We start from the raw sequence: 18,558 nt of genomic DNA, 5'->3' as shown, positions 1-18,558 counted from the left end.
ACTATAGGTACTTTACTAATTATCAAATACTTACCTTTTATTTCAATGCAAAGAGTCCACTAAAAAAGATGTTACATACACTAATTATTCTAAATACTTTATAAAAATACATTTGCTTGTGTTGTGTTGTTCAGATGTTAGTAACAGGAAGGATAAGTTACTTATCTGTAATCCCAGTTCTCTTCCAGAGCCCGCACCAACAGAGAATGATTCCTCGATGCCGATCGTCGTCGGGTTGATGAAGGCGGAGGATCCGACGTACCTGTAGTCTTTTTTGACAACCGGTGTTTTCTCGACTGCGAGCCCACCGTCTATGGAGAGCAGATTGGAACCTTACTTCTGGATGAAGATCTGGCTCTCTCCTTCCTCTTCTTCACCGGAGACCTGCCTCTTGAAGGTGTTTTTCCCTTCTCTGCCAGCCCATAGAGGCAAATCCTCTCTGTCCTTCAAAGTTTGTTTGGACAAAGACTGGCAATGCTGGCAAGTCTTGGGAGTATGATCATTAAGAAGGCAAAGGATACATACAGGATGGAAGTCTGATTTAGCCTTCTTTTTCCCACAGGAAGGGCAAGAATCAAAAAGAGAGGGCTTTTTGAGAGAAAAAATATGCTCAACTCTCCCAACAATAGTAACAACCTACTTTAACAGTAAAAAGATGTTGAAGTAATAAACTTTTGACCAAAAAACAGGAAAGAATTTCTAACAAATCAGAAAAACAGAGAGCTGAAGTTACCAGGGTCCTGAAAGAAGGAGCCGGAAAGAACAACTGACCTAACTGTCACCCCTGAGGCATGATGGGAAGCTAGGGGCCATGGCTGCCTTAAATGCATAGTGCCAGTTTTATTCTATGTGTTTCTGTGGGCTAGCTTTTCCGCTTTCTACACTAAGGCTTTCTGCAATGCAGCCTATGGGCTGGCAATGTTTTTCATTCCTCTTTGCAGGATTATGATTTCTATTGTGAATTAAAGCAGCTTTCAAATGTGTTTTCTTTCTCCCTGCTTTATTGGAATTGTATACATGTGCAAAGGAAATTCTTACAACATTACTCAACTTTTTGGTGTATGGAAGGCTGCATTGTATTTAGGCCTGGGTGGTAAATTCCGTTCCGCCTGCAGAATTTGCGGAATTTGGGTCATTTCGCGTTCCGCGGAGAACGCAGTATAGCCACAAATTCCGCGATCCACGCCTTTATGGATTTTTTTGCTTGTTCGCGCTTTCAAAATGCGTGTTCACAAGATATTTCTCCCCAAGCACGCAAACAGCATTCGCGGACAGGAAAAAAGCATTGCAAACAGGTGGAACAAGCAATTCCGCGTGTCCGCAGAACTTTTGGGTGCTCGCGGAGAATTTTTACCATTTCGCAGAGCTTTGCGTAGCACGACTTCGCAAATTCCGCCCACCCCTAATTGTATTATTGTTGTACACATAAATATATATATGAAGTAATCGCCTCCTCTCAAAGAAAGAAGCAGGAGCCTCAACGGGGATTCAAATGGCGAAGCTCTTTATTACAAATCAATGGCGGATGCATTTCGGCCGGTGTGGCCTCTTCAGCGCCTGCGGTAGTAAACACGGAAGTCCTCACGCTCTGCAGTTAAATTGTACCACGCCGCACTGGATAGGTGTAAATGTTAGCTCCGCCCCTCTGCAACAAAATCCTCCGGTGATAATGTGTAGGGTCCGAGAAGATCTGCGGACTCCAGTTACCAGGATGCACTAGTGGCTCCCAGGTGAGTAGTGCTGGGGGACGGTATTGGAGAAATCCAGAGAAATAGCTGTAGGAGGGGTGCTCTGCAAAGCGTTCTTGCCCGCAAAATGGAACAGAGAGTCTCACCTTAGGTCCCCTGGACCCCATCAACCATTGGTCCGAGCACGATAATAGCGTGAGCAGGAGGTGCATACAACCCGCCCTGGCTGTTAAAATGTCTCGCTGTGTCGCTGCAGATGCTCGGACTGCCGGCGAGTCTGGAGATATTCAATAAAATGAAGAAACACGCAATGCCGAAGCAGACTCCAGAATCTCCAGGCCACTTGTGATGGGGGGGTTTCTGAACCGCGCCTCTGGAAAGCGCGCAGTTAATATGAAGTAATCGCCTCCTCTCAAAGAAAGAAGCAGGAGCCTCAACGGGGATTCAAATGGCGAAGCTCTTTATTACAAATCAATGGCGGATGCATTTCGGCCGGTGTGGCCTCTTCAGCGCCTGCGGTAGTAAACACGGAAGTCCTCACGCTCTGCAGTTAAATTGCACCACGCCGCACTGGATAGGTGTAAATGTTAGCTCCGCCCCTCTGCAACAAAATCCTCAGGTGATAATGTGTAGGGTCCGAGAAGATCTGCGGACTCCAGTTACCAGGATGCACTAGTGGCTCCCAGGTGAGTAGTGCTGGGGGACGGTATATGTATTTGGAGCTACATATATGTTTTCCACATATATGTTTTATAAGTTTCCGTGCTCCCCGCGCGTGGGCGGGAATATTCATGTGCTTATGTCTATTGATGAGGATCCAGGTCAATCAAACAAGGGCCACCTCGCATTGGGTGGGTGTATATCCGGATGTTATTGGAATACACCTTCTTTGTTAAAATACCCCTCACACACCAAAAGGGCCCTTGGTGTCATGCTTCATCATCGGGGTCTTCCCGTCTCGCTGCGGGGCGGGGCAGTGCTGCGACAGGCGAATACGCCGGAGCACCTTTAGATGGAAGTGCTATGTGTATGGAGTGAGTGTCAGTGGGGTCAGGAGTGATATATAGTGAGTTGTTAAAAAAATACCTGGCCTAGTGGAAAAAAGAAATTTTATTAAACACTGGCTGGTATTGTTAAAAGAAAAGTGAAGCGGAGAGAAGGAGCGGATTAATGGGCTCTCTCTCCTATGTGGGTCAACATGTTTCGAGGCGCAAGGCCTCTTCGTCAGGACCTTGGGGGAGATCCCCCTGTCACTCACTAGTGTTTTCTCCACAAAGGTAGAAAGGTGTATATACAAAAAAGTGAAAAAAAGGGGACTATGTGTGTAAATATAAATAATAATTACAACACTTTTATGCTACCACACTAATCATGTAGTATGCCTGCAAGATAAGAGAACTTGATTAATAATTGCGCCGATCCCAGAATGCGCTTAACTCTAAGTCACCTGTAAGGGAAAAGAGACACACACACAGATATACCGGTATGCAATGAGGGATCTAGCATGAATAGTGAAGAAATAAGAAGCATATCTTCAGACACACATAGTCACACACTCAAAGTAAGTAATGCATGGGGGATAAAGGAATTCAAATACATACTTTCCACTGGAGGAATCAATGCCTCATGAGCCAGCTTTTGACAGAAGGGTATAGTGGGGTCCCAACTGCAGAGGGGGAGAGAGGGGGTACATTGTAATTCTATCCTATTAGTGGTATCACCAGATAAGAGTATTACTGGGATACATCGGTTCGTCCTATTGAGACCGGCTATGCCGTACTTACTGAGCCCCTAGCACGCTTGTGCTGCCTCCTTCGTCAGCTGCTTCCGTGGTTATGAGGGAGGAAGGGAGCGGCGAGTATTTATATACTCCAGTAATTGAATGATTGATCAATTACCTCCGAAAAGCCCGCCGAATTTGCAATGGTCCAAAAGAGGGGTGAGGCGGGCGGCCATATTGGAAGGTCCGCCACCCGCTCCTTTGTATGCAATTCCGATATTGGTTTAGGTAAATGCAGTGCTCGGGACGTGGCTTTAAGCTGAAGTCTGATGCCATTGCTAGCTTGAGCTACTCGGGGAAGGTTGGGACTCGCTTGGCGCTGCGCGGAGATGCACGGCGCGTGTGTATTGTGAACTGCGCATGCGCCGGTCTGCTCGCGCCGCGCGCATGCGCGTCTCAATGACACTATGGCCTAGTGCATGCGCATGCGCACATATTGATGAGGATCCCCTGGAAGAGAACATTACTAATGTATGCGATCATTTATCACACACCAGGGTGCAGATTACCATTATCTTTTGTTCATCATGCAACACAAGGGAAAAACACTAATCAAATGAATTGTGGAAAAAAAAACATTTACAACGGTGCTTGTTCAACTGTTAGGTGGACTGTGATTGGTAAAGCTGTTCATATTATCTAACTACTTTCCTTACCTAAAGCAGCAGATTTCTTCAGAAGTCTTCAACCATGCTAAGCCACATATCTATTGTAGGCAGTATGTATACGTAGTCCATATTTCTTAAAAGTTCACTTCCTAACCTGCAATTAAAATTTAGGAGTTAGTATAAGAATGCTAGAATTCATTAAGTTCTTGGGCAATCTGTGTTTAAAGGTTACCTAAGTGTCATCATGTTCATTGTTTCTTAAAAATATGGTGAAATGGCCATAAATAGTGTGTTCTCCATGATGGAAAAATATTGCAGCATGAGTAAAAGTGCGTCTAGATTTTGAAATTTGAGTAGCAGCGAAATCGGTAATGATGGTTTCAATCTTTTTATTATCTGGAGCACTTCTTTGTACGATTACACATATCTACCTACTGACCATAGTTAATGAAAGTATTGACCCAATTTGACATCCACAGTTTGAACACAAGTTTGAGTGCACAGTTTAATCTATCAATTTCCTAAGTGGTATAGATTTACAATCAGTAATACAAGATATAGAAATAGTTCAAAATTCGTAACAATTGACAAAGCATTTAAGCATTGGAAACATTCAGGTTCCCAACAGTAGCTTATATCAAAAAGATCAGGATGAAGCAAAGTTTCATTTGCTAGTATTTCAAGAATATTCATACACAATTCCTGGTCACCCTGTTGCTCATTAAGTGAGAAACAAACATTTTCTCCACAAACATCAATTATATCTCTGACACCACCTGTAGATTGGCACAATTGTTTGTTGCATTGAAGTACACAATACAAATTTGTTACAGTCTTACTTGAAAACACGGATAAGCTTTTTTGTATTTCACTGAAGATAAATATAAAAGCACATTAACAATAATATTAATATAGCAGTTAATACCAATAGTGTTACAAAACTGAAATCCAAAAATGTCAGGGTTGTTTTCCTTCTTTTTGTTTTTACACAGCTGAACATTTTCCAAAGCCTCATCAGTCATGAAGCTTTCTTTCCTTTTCATATATATTTTATGTTTACCCACTACTGGATATTCACCAAGTGAAGGAGTATATATTTGTCTCAAACTATTGTATTCACATACATAAGAAGGGTCTGCATTAATTTTTGTGTCATCGACAACCAAAATATCAATCAATCAGGATTTATAAAGTGTGGCTAATCACTCAATAGGATATCCGGGCGCTTGCAAGTCCTGTAGGCTTATCCAAACAGTCAGATCTTGAGGGCCATTTGGAATTCCGGAAGTGAGGTGATGGTCCTGATCTTTGCAGAGGTGTGGGAGAAGGAGCTTCCTCTACTTCTGCTTTGGTTCATGTGAGAGTATGGCCAAGTGAACGAGAGGTGGAGTGTAGTCTTCTCGATGGTTGGTGGAAGTTCAGGCGGTGGGTGATGTAGTTTTGTCCATGGTTGTGTAGAGCCTTGTGTGTGTGGGTCAGCAGCTTGAATTGGCATCTCTTCTGTAGGGGGACCCAGTGGTGTTGCCTGAGGTGGGGTGTGATGTGGGTTCGTCGGGAAGACCAAGGATGAGTTTGGCTGCAGCGTTCTGTATGATCTGAAGTCTCTTTTGGAGGTGTGCAGCGATTCCTATGTAGAGGGCATTGCCATAGTCCAGCCAGCTGGTGATGAGGGCTTGTGTAACAATGCATCTCGTGTGTAGGGGTAGCCACTTAAAGATCTAACGTAGCATGTGCAGAGTGAGGATGCAGGAGTAGGAGACGGCTTTGATCTTTGATTTCATGGTGAGCTTGTTGTCAATGTTGATTCAAGGTTTCTGGGATGGTTGGAGGGAGTGGGTGCTGCTCCTAGGTCTGATGGCCACCAGGAGTGGTTCCATGTGTTGCTGCTGTTCCACGTTTTCACACAGGATAAAGCGACATATGCCATGTCGTCTTTAAAAATGGTTGAGCCAATGTTAAGTAATGCATAACCCAAGCTTAAAACATGAGATTTATGTATTGTGACAGCATAAGCTAAATATAAAGGAAATTGTTCTCTTTGAATAAAGAAATCTTTGATTAATAAAAATCTTGTCGTTGCTCTTACAGTGTTTTTGTGGTCCATAATATTGTCAAATTGGACAATAACAAAATCAATGCCATCCTCTACTTTTGTGTTGTATAAAGTTAACTCTATATCCCATTGCTCCATTCACAAGTCCTTGTTCTACATCCAAATTGCGTAGTAAAATAACATGACAATTTTTGCACATATTTAATTCTTTCTCTAATCCAGCGGTTCATGACACAGATTTTTTTATGCATAATAATGTAGTAGATAATGTTTTTTATCATAGTAATATTTGCTCCATGAGTTCCAAATTAATTTTTTTCAATGTAAATGTATACTTTCTTCTTTTTCCATTGATAATATTTCCATATATAAGTCATTGCATTCTTTTAGGGTTGGCATCATACAAACAACAGGTCGTCCTTGTAAAAGAAGGGAAAGCAAAACTTCTCCAACAGTTTTCAAATATGGGAATAAACTGGATATCCTTCTTGCCTGAAGCTGTTTTTGGCACTATCTGTTACAATTCCTAGCCTAATACGTTTAAAATGTTTCCATATTCTTCATCATTTGCTTGTCTCATATTTTATGTAAATTCATGGTATGAGAAATGTAACCAAATGTTAACATTACCTATACTACCTAAGGAGTTGCTAATTTCTTTAGATGTCACAGTTTTGAAAATTGGGTCCCCTTTAACTGGAGTAAGTTGAAGTATATCACCAAAAACAATGATGTTTACCACCAAAGAGATTATCACGTGCAGTCTTCAGAATTTCTGTCATAAGTAAATGAACAAAAGCCATCATCAAGTTGGATACCATACTAGCCTCATCTATAATATAAATGTGTAGTTTTTGAGAACTCTATGAGGTTTTTGTGAAGTTTTACTAGCTAGTTTTAAGTATTCCAGTTTATTATAGCGCTCCACTGGTAGTAATAGTAATCGGTGTAATGTTATTCCTATATTATTATGGGTGGTTAATCCAGTTGAAGCAGTAACTACACAAGATCTAATTTAATTGGTATTTTTTTAAGGTAACTTATATAAGGAAAATATTCCCAGATCAACTTATCCTGATGTATTCTTTAATATAGGGATATTCAGAACATGTTAGTTATTATTATTATTATTATTATTAATAGGGTTTTGTTGAGCGCATTCTACCCGGAGGCCTCGTAGCGCTATATTGTTTGAGTCAGGAAGATCACAGAGCCAGATTAGGTGAAGAGGAGCGTTTTCAGTTCCTTACGGAACTTCAGTAAATTAGGCTCGCCCCGGAGAGTGTCAGGCAGGGAGTTCCAGGCCTTAGCGGCATTCCAAGAGAAGGAGCGTCCTCCCCATCTTGCCCGATTAATTCTATTAACGGTAGCCAGGAAGGCTGAGCTGGATCTCAAGCTACGTTTAGGGAGGTAAGGGTTTGCAAAGGAGCAAACCATGGCTGGGCCAGTTTTCCACATAGCTTTGTGCATAATGCACATAGATTTAAACACGACTCTGGCTTTGATGGGCAGCCAATGCAGTTTCCTGAGTGCGGCTGTGCCTGAGTCTCGCCGGCCCAGGTTGAGAAGAAGGCGAGCCGCTGCATTCTGGGTAATCTGCAGTCTTCTGGTAGTGGAACTAGGGGCTCCTAGGTACAATGAGTTTCCATAGTCCAGACGGGACAGGATAATGGCCTGCACCATAATCCTTCGTGCCTGGAAGGGAAGAAGAGGCAACACCTTCCTGAGCATACGCATTAGGCCAAAACAGATGGCAGATAGAGTGGTGGCTTGTTGCTTAAAATCCAACTTTGTGTCCAACCACATACCTAAGCTCTTTATTTGGGTTTTGGGTTGGGGTGGGGTCCCCATATTAGGGGGCCACTCTAGCGAGGAGCTCGGGGTTGGTGAGTTACCCAGAAACATAAGCTCCGTCTTCTCACCGTTGAGCTTTAGGTGTGAGAGGGTCATCCAGTGACTTATTGCTGCCAGACAATTCATAAGATTAGGGGGAGAGGTGTTTAGCTGGTTCATGGATACCACAAGTTGTGTGTCGTCGGCATAGGTTACTATATCTAGGCCGAACGAACGCACGATGTCCGCCAGAGGTTGAAGGTATACATTAAATAGGGTAGGGCTCAGAGACGAGCCCTGTGGTACACCTTGCTCAAGGGGCCAAGTTTTTGAGCGGGCGTCGTTCTCGACTACCTCGAAGGAACGTTCCTCCAAAAAAGATTGAAGCCATATTATGGCCTTCCCTGAAATTCCTATATGACGCAAGCGGTCAAGGAGGATGCTAGTATTGACGGTATCGAAGGCGGCACTGAGATCTAGCAACATAATTGCTACAGTGCCGCCTTGATCCATCTGTTTCCTAGCCAGCTCCGTCACAGTCAGCAGGGCCGTTTCTGTGCCTAATTTAGGGCGGAAGCCTGCTTGGGAGTCGTGGAGCAGGAGGTTATGTTCCAGGTATTGGGTAACAGAGGCATTAATATGTTTTTCCAGCAATTTGCTGATCCAGGGGAGGAGCGAGATAGGGCGATAATTGGCCAAGTTATTGGGGTCCAAGGTGGTTTTTTTTAAGAGTGCTTTGACTTGGGCACGTTTCCATGCTGTTGGGACTGTGCTTGTGGCAATGGAGGAGTTTAAGATTTTAAGGATTATAGGACTGATGGTCTCCTTGATTTTAAGTAGGTGAAAAGGGGGTGCCGGGTCAATGGGTGAGCCAGATTTAACTTTTTGCATGAGAGTGTCTAATAGCTCCTCGTTGAGTAGAGGGAACTCATTCAACGTGCAAGACACCAGCTGTGTTGAAGTAAGGTTTTTGGCTGGTTCAAATGTGGCAATGATATTCTGGATTTTATTATAAAAGTATTCTGCCTGACTATCACAGCGTAGTTGGATTTTGCTGGGGTCAGGAGAAGTAGTGGGGGTGTCTATGAGGGATTTAGCAATTTTAAAAATTTCCCTGGATGAATTTGAGGCGCTAGCAATTAAACTTTCAAAATACACGGCTTTTGAATTGCTTATTTCTGTTTTATATTTTTTAATTGCTTCTTGGTAGCTAAGTTTGTCCAAATTATTATGGGAAACTCGCCATATGCGTTCCAGTTTCCTACAGCCTCTTTTCAGCTCTTTAAGTTGAGGGGTGTACCATGGGGAGTTCTTTGATTTGGTTTTTCCTTTGAGGATTTTCAAAGGTGCCACCGAGTCAAGAGCTGTGCACAGCCAGTTAGTGTAGGTATCATAAAGTAGTGTGGGATCGGTTCCCATTTGGGAGGGAGCTGGAGATAAAGATTCGATCCACTGGTCTACCGATATTTTTGACCATTCTCTCCCTTTCTGAGTAGAGCGCGTAAGGGCTAGTGCTGGGGCAGCTACTGTCCATTGTATTGGGACCAGGAGGTGGTCAGTCCAGGCTAGGGGCAGTGGTGTCCCTACCTCTAGCCTATGGTCATTACTGAATACCCAGTCTAAGAGATGGCCTTTCTCATGGGTAGGCTGGAAGCCCTTCTGAGTAATTTGAAGGGCTGCCAGATTGTCTACTATGGACCTAGCCGTCGTATTACTGGGGTCATCCAAATGAATATTAACATCTCCCAAAATCGAGAAATTAGGACAGGTGATCACTGATTCAGCGATGTTTGAGTGGAGCGAGTCTAGGAAATCTCCTATATGATGAGGGGGGCGGTAGATCAAGATTCCTGAGAAAGTTGAGGTCGGATTAAAATCTAATGCGAAATGCATGCTCTCACAGTTAGAAATTAAAGACGGGCTGATCCTGCATTGATAGGGGTTTTTTACGAGAATAGCTAGTCCCCCTCCTCTCCCCTGTGGCCTATCCACTCTGTGGAGGGCATATCCCAGTTGCATAAGGGCAGTAATATCGGGGTCTGGCGTGTCCTTAAGCCACGTTTCTGTTAGAAATATAGCATCAGGGCTAGTTTCTTCTAGGAGTAGCGCCATTTTCTCTATGTCTTCTCTATGTCTTCTGAACCAACATTCCTATGTACCTCGTTGACATGCCATAATATTTATTAAGTTATATTCTAGGTTTTCATAATTATTTTCCACTTTATTTGGCAAATATTTAGCTGTTATGTTATTAATTCCTATTCCAGTTTGCATCACATGTGCAACAGCTCAAGAAGTAACCGATAATTCACTTTCATTTAGTAAAGTGAAAATAGAAGGTATGTTTTGCCTAAAACGTTGATCTTCAGAATATAGTCTTGTAGAACGATATTCCGATTCTGAAATCTGATTAGAAAGAGTATAACATCGCCCTCCATTTCCTGTTGCAAATAAAGCTGGATAACATTAACCGTCTAGGATTTGTTTCCAAATATACCAAGCGGATCTCCTGTAGGCTCTCTCATTTGATAAAGTTCTAAGGCATCACCCATTAAATCTTTTGAATGCAGCTTGTGTATACTGTAGTGCTCGTATATTTTTTAATAGTGTTCTGCCCTAGAGTAGTAATGCCCAGAAGTAGTAGGTCATCTGTGGCTATGAAGTCACTCAATTTGAAAAATTCTGTTAGTGTGTGTTATTTTCTTGCAAGTATGAAATAGCATCTTGTATTTTAGAAATTCTTATTAATTCTTGCCAGATTTTTTTTATCTTTTGTTGGAACTCTTTATACTAATACAACCAACAATTGTTCTAATTTAAGTTGTACTCCCACAGTGTCAATATTTAAAAAAAAAAACTAATGATAGCAAAGAACTACCCTTCCTTTTATTGCACAGACTAATTATGTGCATGAAATTTACCAGATTTAGGTTGCCTTCTAATAATAGTTTGAAAAGGATGTAAAGTTTGAATTAAGATGCTTTCATATAATTTCAAATTTTGATATTCTGTAGGTATAGGGTAAATTTAAAAATTATTCCAAATTTCACATGAAGGCGTAAAGTTATGCCTGTGCGCTGTGGAAGTATGTGTGCATCCCAGTTCCGCAACCCAGTTGGCCCCTGTAAGCTCCTCTCATTTCTAAGCCTTCCTGTGTTACCCAAGGGGGTTCTTGAAGACCCATGCGCTCAGCCATACCAACCCCTGGAATCCAGTCCCGGCTCTTTGTTCCAGTCACTACCTTTCTACAACTCTTTGTGTTCCATTCTGTGACTCAGGCTGTGTTTGAATAGGTCGCTCCCCCCACAGCGTCAGCGCCCCCCTTGCTGCCTCTGCTCATCCTGCCTCGCTGCCTCACCGTCACTCCCGCTCCGCCCCCGCCTCTTCCTGCCGTTTTTTCCCGCTCTCCTCCCGCTGCTGCCTCCCCTGTGGCCCCGCCCCCTCTTGCCTGATTCGCTGCCTGACCCCCCACGCTGATCCTCACTCCCTCGCCCCCTTCTTAATGGAGGCCGCCGCGCGGCTGTGCGCAGCGGGCGCGCCACTGGCGCGCCGAAGGCAAGCCCGTCTGCGCCCGTCCGCATCTGGACCGCGCCCAGCGCCAGTACCCCTGGCCCCCAACGCAGCCAGGCGACCCGCCTCAGATACGACGCCACCACCCTCCACGCACTCAACACCGGCCGATCACCTGCCTGCTACCGTGCCACCCCAAAACGCTCCCACGGACCCTTCACCTGCCAAGCCTGCAAATTCACCTGCCTCCGGACCTGCACCGCACCCGCAAAACCAAGCGCCAACAACAACCACCTCAAGTGCATCCTGCTAAACACCCGTTCTGTCCACAAACACGCTGTCGAACTCTGGGACCTCCTCGACACAACAGCGCCGGACGTCGCCTTCCTCACGGAAACCTGGATGAACGCCTCCTCAGCCCCCGACCTCGCCATTGCCATCCCGGACGGCTACAAGATCACCCGGAGGGACCGCATCAACCAAACCGGAGGAGGCATCGCCATCGTCTACAGAAACACCATCCGCATCACAACTAACTCTGACGACGCCCTCACCGCCGCCGAACACCTTCACTTCCAGATACACACCGACCCCAAGACCACCCTCAGAGGGACTCTCATCTACAGACCCCCTGGTCCGCGCACACAATTCAGCGAAGCCATCGCAGACTTCATCAGCCCGCACGCCCTCGCCTCCGCGGACTACATCCTCCTTGGGGACCTGAACTTCCACCTGGAGAACAACAATGACAACAACACCACCACCCTGCTGGACAACCTAGCCAACCTCGGACTCAAGCAACTGGTGAACACCCCCACCCACTATGCCGGCCACACGCTTGACCCAGTCTTCTCCTCCAGCAACCACGTCTCCTTCAGCTACGCCACCGGACTTCACTGGATCGATCACAGCTGCGTCCACTTAAACTTCAGGAAAACCACGACTCACCACCACCCGCAACAGGTTCCCTGAAGACTCTGGAGCAAGATCACCACCGACCAGCTCACCATGTCCCTGAGCCAAAAACCACCTACCAACACAACGGACACCAACGACGCCGCCCGCAACCTCACACAGTGGATCACCGACTGCGCCAATACCCTTGCTCCACTGAAGACCCCGCCAAGCAATCCCGGCAGCAAGAAAGCCTCATGGTTCACCGACGACCTCAAACACTCTAAGAAAGCCTGCCGTACCCTCAAGAAAGCCTGGCGCCACGAACAGTCGACAGAAAACATGGCAGCCCTCAAGAACGCCACCCGCAAACACCACCAAAAGAACATCCTTCAGAGAACGACTGGACAAACACTCCCACAACAGCAAGGAACTCTTCAGCATCGTCAAAGAGCTCTCCAACCCCAGCGCCAGCAACAACGACATCATGCCTTCGCAAGACCTCTGCGACTCACTCACCACGTACTTCCACCGCAAGATCACCAACATACACGCCAGCTTCGGCGCCCAGACCACGCACCCAAACATCGAACCAACGTCCCCCACTGCCATCCTCCGCACCTGGACCCCCGTCAGCACCGAAGACACCACCCACATGATGAACACCATCCACTCCGGCTCCCCAGCCGACCCCTGCCCACACCACATCTTCAACAAGGCCGACTCCATCATCGCACCCCACCTCTGGAACATCATTAACAACTCCCTCGCATCCGCCACCTTTCCGGAGAGCTGGTAGCATGCAGAGATCAGCGCCCTCCTGAAGAAATCCACCGCCGACCACACGGACCTCAAGAACTTCCGCCCCATCTCGCTCCTCCCCTTCCCACGAAAAAGTCATCGAGAAGACCGTCAACATACAGCAGACCACTTTCCCTTTTAACGAACGGCTCCCTCCACTCATCGCAGTCCGGCTTCCGAGCGAACCACAGCACTGAATCTGCCCTCATCGCAGCAACCGATGACATCAGGACCATGCTTGCCAACGGGGAAACTGCCGCCCTCATCCTCCTCGACCTATTGGCCGCATTCGATACAGTCTGCCACCGCACCCTAACGACCCGCCTCCACCACACCGGGATCCAAGAAAAGGCACTGGACTGGATCACCTCCTTCCTCTCCGACAGAACTCAGAGTCCGCCTCCCGCCCTTCCGCGCCGCGGCCACCAAGATCATCTGCGGCAGACCCCAAGGCTCCTCGCTCAGCCCTACCCTCTTCAATGTTTACATGAATTCCCTCGCGGCCATCGCACGCAAACACGGCCTCAACATCATCTCCTACGCAGACGACACCCAGCTTATCCTCTCCCCCACCAACGACCCCCGCCACCGCCAAAGCCAGCCTCCAGGAAGGAATGAGGGACGTCGCGGAATGGATGAAGCTCAGCCGTCTGAAACTGAACTAAGACAAGACGGAGTTCCTCATCCTCGGACCATCCCCCTCCGTCTGGGATGACTCCTGGTGGCCCCCGGCTCTGGGCACCGCTCCCAAGCCCACAAACCATGCACGCAACCTGGGATTCATCCTTGACTCCTCCCTCACGATGACCAAGCAAGTCAACGCCGTTACTTCTTCCTGCTTCAACACCCTTCGCATGCTCCGCAAGATCTTCCACTGGATCCCCACCAGAACCAGGAAGGCGGTCACCCAGGCCCTCGTCACCGGCCGTCTGGACTACGGGAACGCCCTCTAGGCTGGTACCACAGCCAAACTACAGAAAAGACTTCAGCGCATACAGAACGCATCGGCACGACTCATCCTGGACATCCCCCGTCATAGCCACATCTCCACCCACCTGACAGACCTACACTGGCGCCCCGTCAACAAGAGGGTCAAGTTCAGGCTCCTGACCCACGCACACAAAGCTCTCCACGACATGGGCCCCGAATACCTCAACAACCGCCTCAAGTTCTACACACCCACCCGCCAGCTCCGCTCCGCCAGCCTCGCCCTCGCCACCGTCCCGCGGATGCGCAGAATCACCACCGGAGGAAGATCCTTCTCCTACCTGGCTGCAAAGACGCGGAACTCCCTCCCCACCCACCTACGTCTGACCCAGGACCATCTCTCCTTCAGGAAACAACTCAAGACCTGGCTATTCGAGCAGTAGCACCACCCCCCCCCAGCGCCTTGAGACCCTCACGGGTGAGTAGCGCACTCTATAAATGTTCTTGATTGATTGATTGATTGATTTGGCAGTGCCTTTTTTAACCCTCTCAGCAACTAGTGAGATTGCAAGCTTTGCTGTGACCTCTTGAGGATGAGAGGTGAAAGCGCTCCCTGGGAGTGACTGAGGAGTCAGTCTTGGATAGAACTCCTGCCTGACTCTCTTCCAGCGAGATCTATGGCCAGGTCCACGGGAGGACTCAGATTCAAAACACCGGCAGCATCAAAACCAGGGATGGTGCAATGAGCCAAAGCAATTAAGTGTAGGAATGTGGGTCATATGTGAGGTGTGGGTGGAGGCAGTTGTCAACTGCATACACGGAGGTGAGATTCACTGGAGATTGGGGGTAGGGGTTGTGGCTGTTGGAATAGGAGAGTGTCAGAGTGGCTTTGGAGTGTCCCTAGTAATCAACACTAACCTTAACTTAATTGCTGGTTCAGGTGGGGCTGGTTGGCAGGTTTACTGGTTGGCTCACTCACAATTTCTCCTTTCATGCCAGCAATGGCAGCTTACCAACAGTCTTACCAGAAAGTCCCTTTGTGATGAACTACACCCAATATGAAAACCAGATTACAAAGACTCCTGTGGAAAAATAGTCAAACACAATGTCTCTCATACCATCAGTGAATGCTATGGAGGATTCAACGATAATTCGGTTAAATTTGGAGCTTTCGGCTCTTTTCCACCCAAGGCCTCACAATCTGGGTATAATTGCCAAGAAGCAAGTTTTCTTCAAGGATTGCTTTCAGAGGGAGACTATCTCCTCTGCAAGCGCTGACATACTGACTCGACCACAACTGATTTTCCAATAACTGTAACTGTAACTCCTACCTCGTCCTCGAAAAACCTGGAAATCACACTTTCTTTAATTAACTGAATGACTGGAGCTTGTTATCAGAACTGACAAATATCAATGAAATAACTCCTAAGGAAATATTATCCAAATAAACTAATACATTATACATAAAACAAATAATTGAACAAATGATTCTGTTTTACAATAGCATAAACTCAAGTCATCTACACCTTCAGTCTATACAGTGTTGCAGTCGGTTGTGCTGAGCAAACAACTTTACTGAAGGACATAAAAAATAAGATGTATATGGTGCGTAGCCTTCAGGACAATGTTTTTCCAAAAAATGAAAAATCCTTGGAAAACCTTGAATCCTATCTATCTAACTTGATGAGACTGGTTGAACAGTCAACTGCCATTACTACCAGAAAGACTTCAACTAGTCAAATTTGATGTTTTACCATTTGAATCTCCCAAATCACAAAAGAAGGCTACCACAGAGGAACAAGAAAATTGTTAGTAAAGAGGAGAATAATGGGACTAAAATTCAGTTCAACTCATCATGTGCTTTGGATGATCTGCCAACCTCAACCCCACACCAAACTGTACTGGATGATACACCAGCACCAGTGTTAATAATTGTTGAATCAGACTGTAAATAAGCCTCAACTATTCCCTGAACAAGTGTAACCAAAGATGATTTTCAACCGTACATCACCAAATGCTATTTAAAAAAATTAGGACATTTAAATAAAAAATCTAATATTATGGTATCTACCAACACACAGGCAGATCATATGTATAGTAAAACCAAAGTAAATTTGTTTCACATATTTAATCAAAAAGAGGAATATATTGAGAATAAGGATTCAGCTCTTCCTCCAGAAGTAGAACTTAAGAATACATATGTTAAAGTCAGTGGGTCGACTAAGACTGTGGATCTAGTAATATCAAAATCCGCTTCATGCAGTGACAGAGTTGTACCAGGGACAATTTCTCACCAAGCCGTCATCCCATATTCTCTTAGCAACAAACATCGCACAGAAGAAGAATCTACGATTATTCCCAAAACGATAACGGAGGGCTTTACAACTCTATCAAAAACGCTCTCTAGTGTAACCACAACAGGCACGAACAACAATCATTCACTATTACCTCTTCAGGACTGTTTCCAAACTCAACAAATATTGACTGAGAGCAAGGAAGCAAACAATAATGAATGTATAGGACATGACAAGATACCTTACATCGTGGCAAGAAACCTTTTATGAACTCTGTGTAACACAATATCATCATCCACTTTGAATCTTGATAATGATATTACTACCCTGGACTTTATCCCAGAATACATCTCACAAGGATCCCATGACATTCTCAACTGTCAAATTATCTTGAAATTCTTACATCGTTTTCCATACCTGGGGACGTATCTTCTGCAGATTTGATAAGCATAAGATTTGCTGAAAGAAAAATGAGCTTACTCAAACAATTTAGACAAATGAATTAGTTGTATAAAAGATACTGGGAAAAGAGGCCAAACTCCCATTATGAGGTATCCTCTTATCAAACCCATCCAAATTAAAATATCCATCTATACTCTAAGAGCAATTTGTACAACAGGGAACTATCAAAAATAGAAGTCCTTTTCGAGGTATTTTGTGTAGCATTCAGGATCTAAATTTAGGAATCAACGTCATCAAATATCAGAAGGCTGATTATACAGTTACCTTTGCCAGTTTATCAACACATCATGCAAGAAACATACCTGCACCAATTCATTCCTAGCCATGAGACCATTAGAGCCTTAAACCTAAATGAAAGAATGCTCGTTTGCTCAAAGAACATTGCAGGCATTGAAAGGCATTGAAGTTTAGGCGGGGAGGATCTAATAAAATTCTTAAATCACTATCAACTGATCTTTTTTTTAAAAATGCTGGCTTATGAAACTTTTTCACTTAACAAACTTTAGTTCATTCAAAATGTGTGCAACTGCAAGTTATATGGGCAGTCCATTGGGTAGGCTGGTCACATTAATTCATAATAGTATTAATTTGAAAAGCTCCGTAATTAATACGAAATTTCAATGCATACCTATAACAAAATTTGGGGACAACCGTCAAAAATCAGATTTTGATAGCAAATGTTTATTTTTCTCCGACTTCAGTAAAGAATAAAAATGAGATTAAAGCAGCACTAGACGAATTGAGAGTCATTCTTGATCAGAATGCCACAATGATGGTAATTATATAAGGAGATTTGAATAATGTATTATTCAGTTGTCAGTCCTGACTTTCGGATGACAGCTCCCTGGATTCAGCTTGGACCCTCAGACCCTGTTATAGAAAATTGGTGGAACAATTCTAAGTCTAAAAGTGATTGCATGTGGGGATTTTTCTTCGACTTAGGATTCCGGGCATTACATGGGAGATTTCCAGCTGACCGACCAGCTAAACTCTTCTTTTTATCAGCCTAGTCAAAAAGTATTATTATACTGAAGCTCTTTGTCCTTGTATAAGGATTATTAAATACTACCTAGACAAGAAAGCGATCACAATACGCAACATATGACCAGAGATATCAACTATCACACTTGGTGGCCAGATGATGGACATTTGGCTTGTACCAGCACTTTAACTAATCCAAGATCAGTTAAGTGGAATGCTGGCTTTAATCATAAATTATTATTATTAAGGAAACAAAGCTTTATAAATTTCTATTTCACACAGAAATCTACTAATTGGTGCAGTGATGAATTTGTTACAAGATATGTTTAATTTTTTTTAATCCACATGACTAAGGGCCTAATTACGATGTCGGGCAGAGTTTCCTCTGCCCTACAACATCTTTGTCAAAGGACCGACTGACATCCGGTCGGCGGTCCGACCGACTAATTAGGATGCAACACTGTTCAGTCTTATTCCGATACTTTACAATGAGAGCATGCATTCAAGACTGAATGCATGCTCCCATTGTAAAATGTGAGGTGCAGTTCATCCCTGCACCCCGTGGCACTCACCTCGAGGTCCCTGCCACAAGGGACAGGAATCAACAGAGGGGCACCATACGAAGCCAGTCAAAAAGCCTGTTCAGATTCCTTTCCGACTGAGAACATCATAATGGGTCAGTCCGAAAGGAATCCGTCCGGCATATTATGATGCGGTTGGAATGGCT

General features: G+C 44.9%; 1 long non-coding RNA gene across 5 annotated transcripts in view; it reads right to left on the bottom strand.

Moving 5' to 3' along the window:
- LOC144753476 (uncharacterized) overlaps positions 1-18,558 on the bottom strand; it is a 485,329-nt gene that overhangs the window by 275,762 nt on the left and 191,009 nt on the right. For all 5 annotated transcript variants that reach the window (XR_013594380.1, XR_013594378.1, XR_013594381.1 and 2 more), the window contains exon 3: positions 4,125-4,230. This is a non-coding gene — a long non-coding RNA (uncharacterized LOC144753476). The remainder of the gene's footprint in view (positions 1-4,124; positions 4,231-18,558) is intronic.

The sequence above is a fragment of the Lissotriton helveticus genome, chromosome 5_1 (genome assembly GCF_964261635.1).
Source record: "Lissotriton helveticus chromosome 5_1, aLisHel1.1, whole genome shotgun sequence".
Classification (NCBI taxonomy): domain Eukaryota; kingdom Metazoa; phylum Chordata; class Amphibia; order Caudata; family Salamandridae; genus Lissotriton; species Lissotriton helveticus.
The sequence above is the reverse complement of the archived record's forward strand: the minus strand, read 5'-3'. Positions and strand labels throughout refer to the sequence as shown.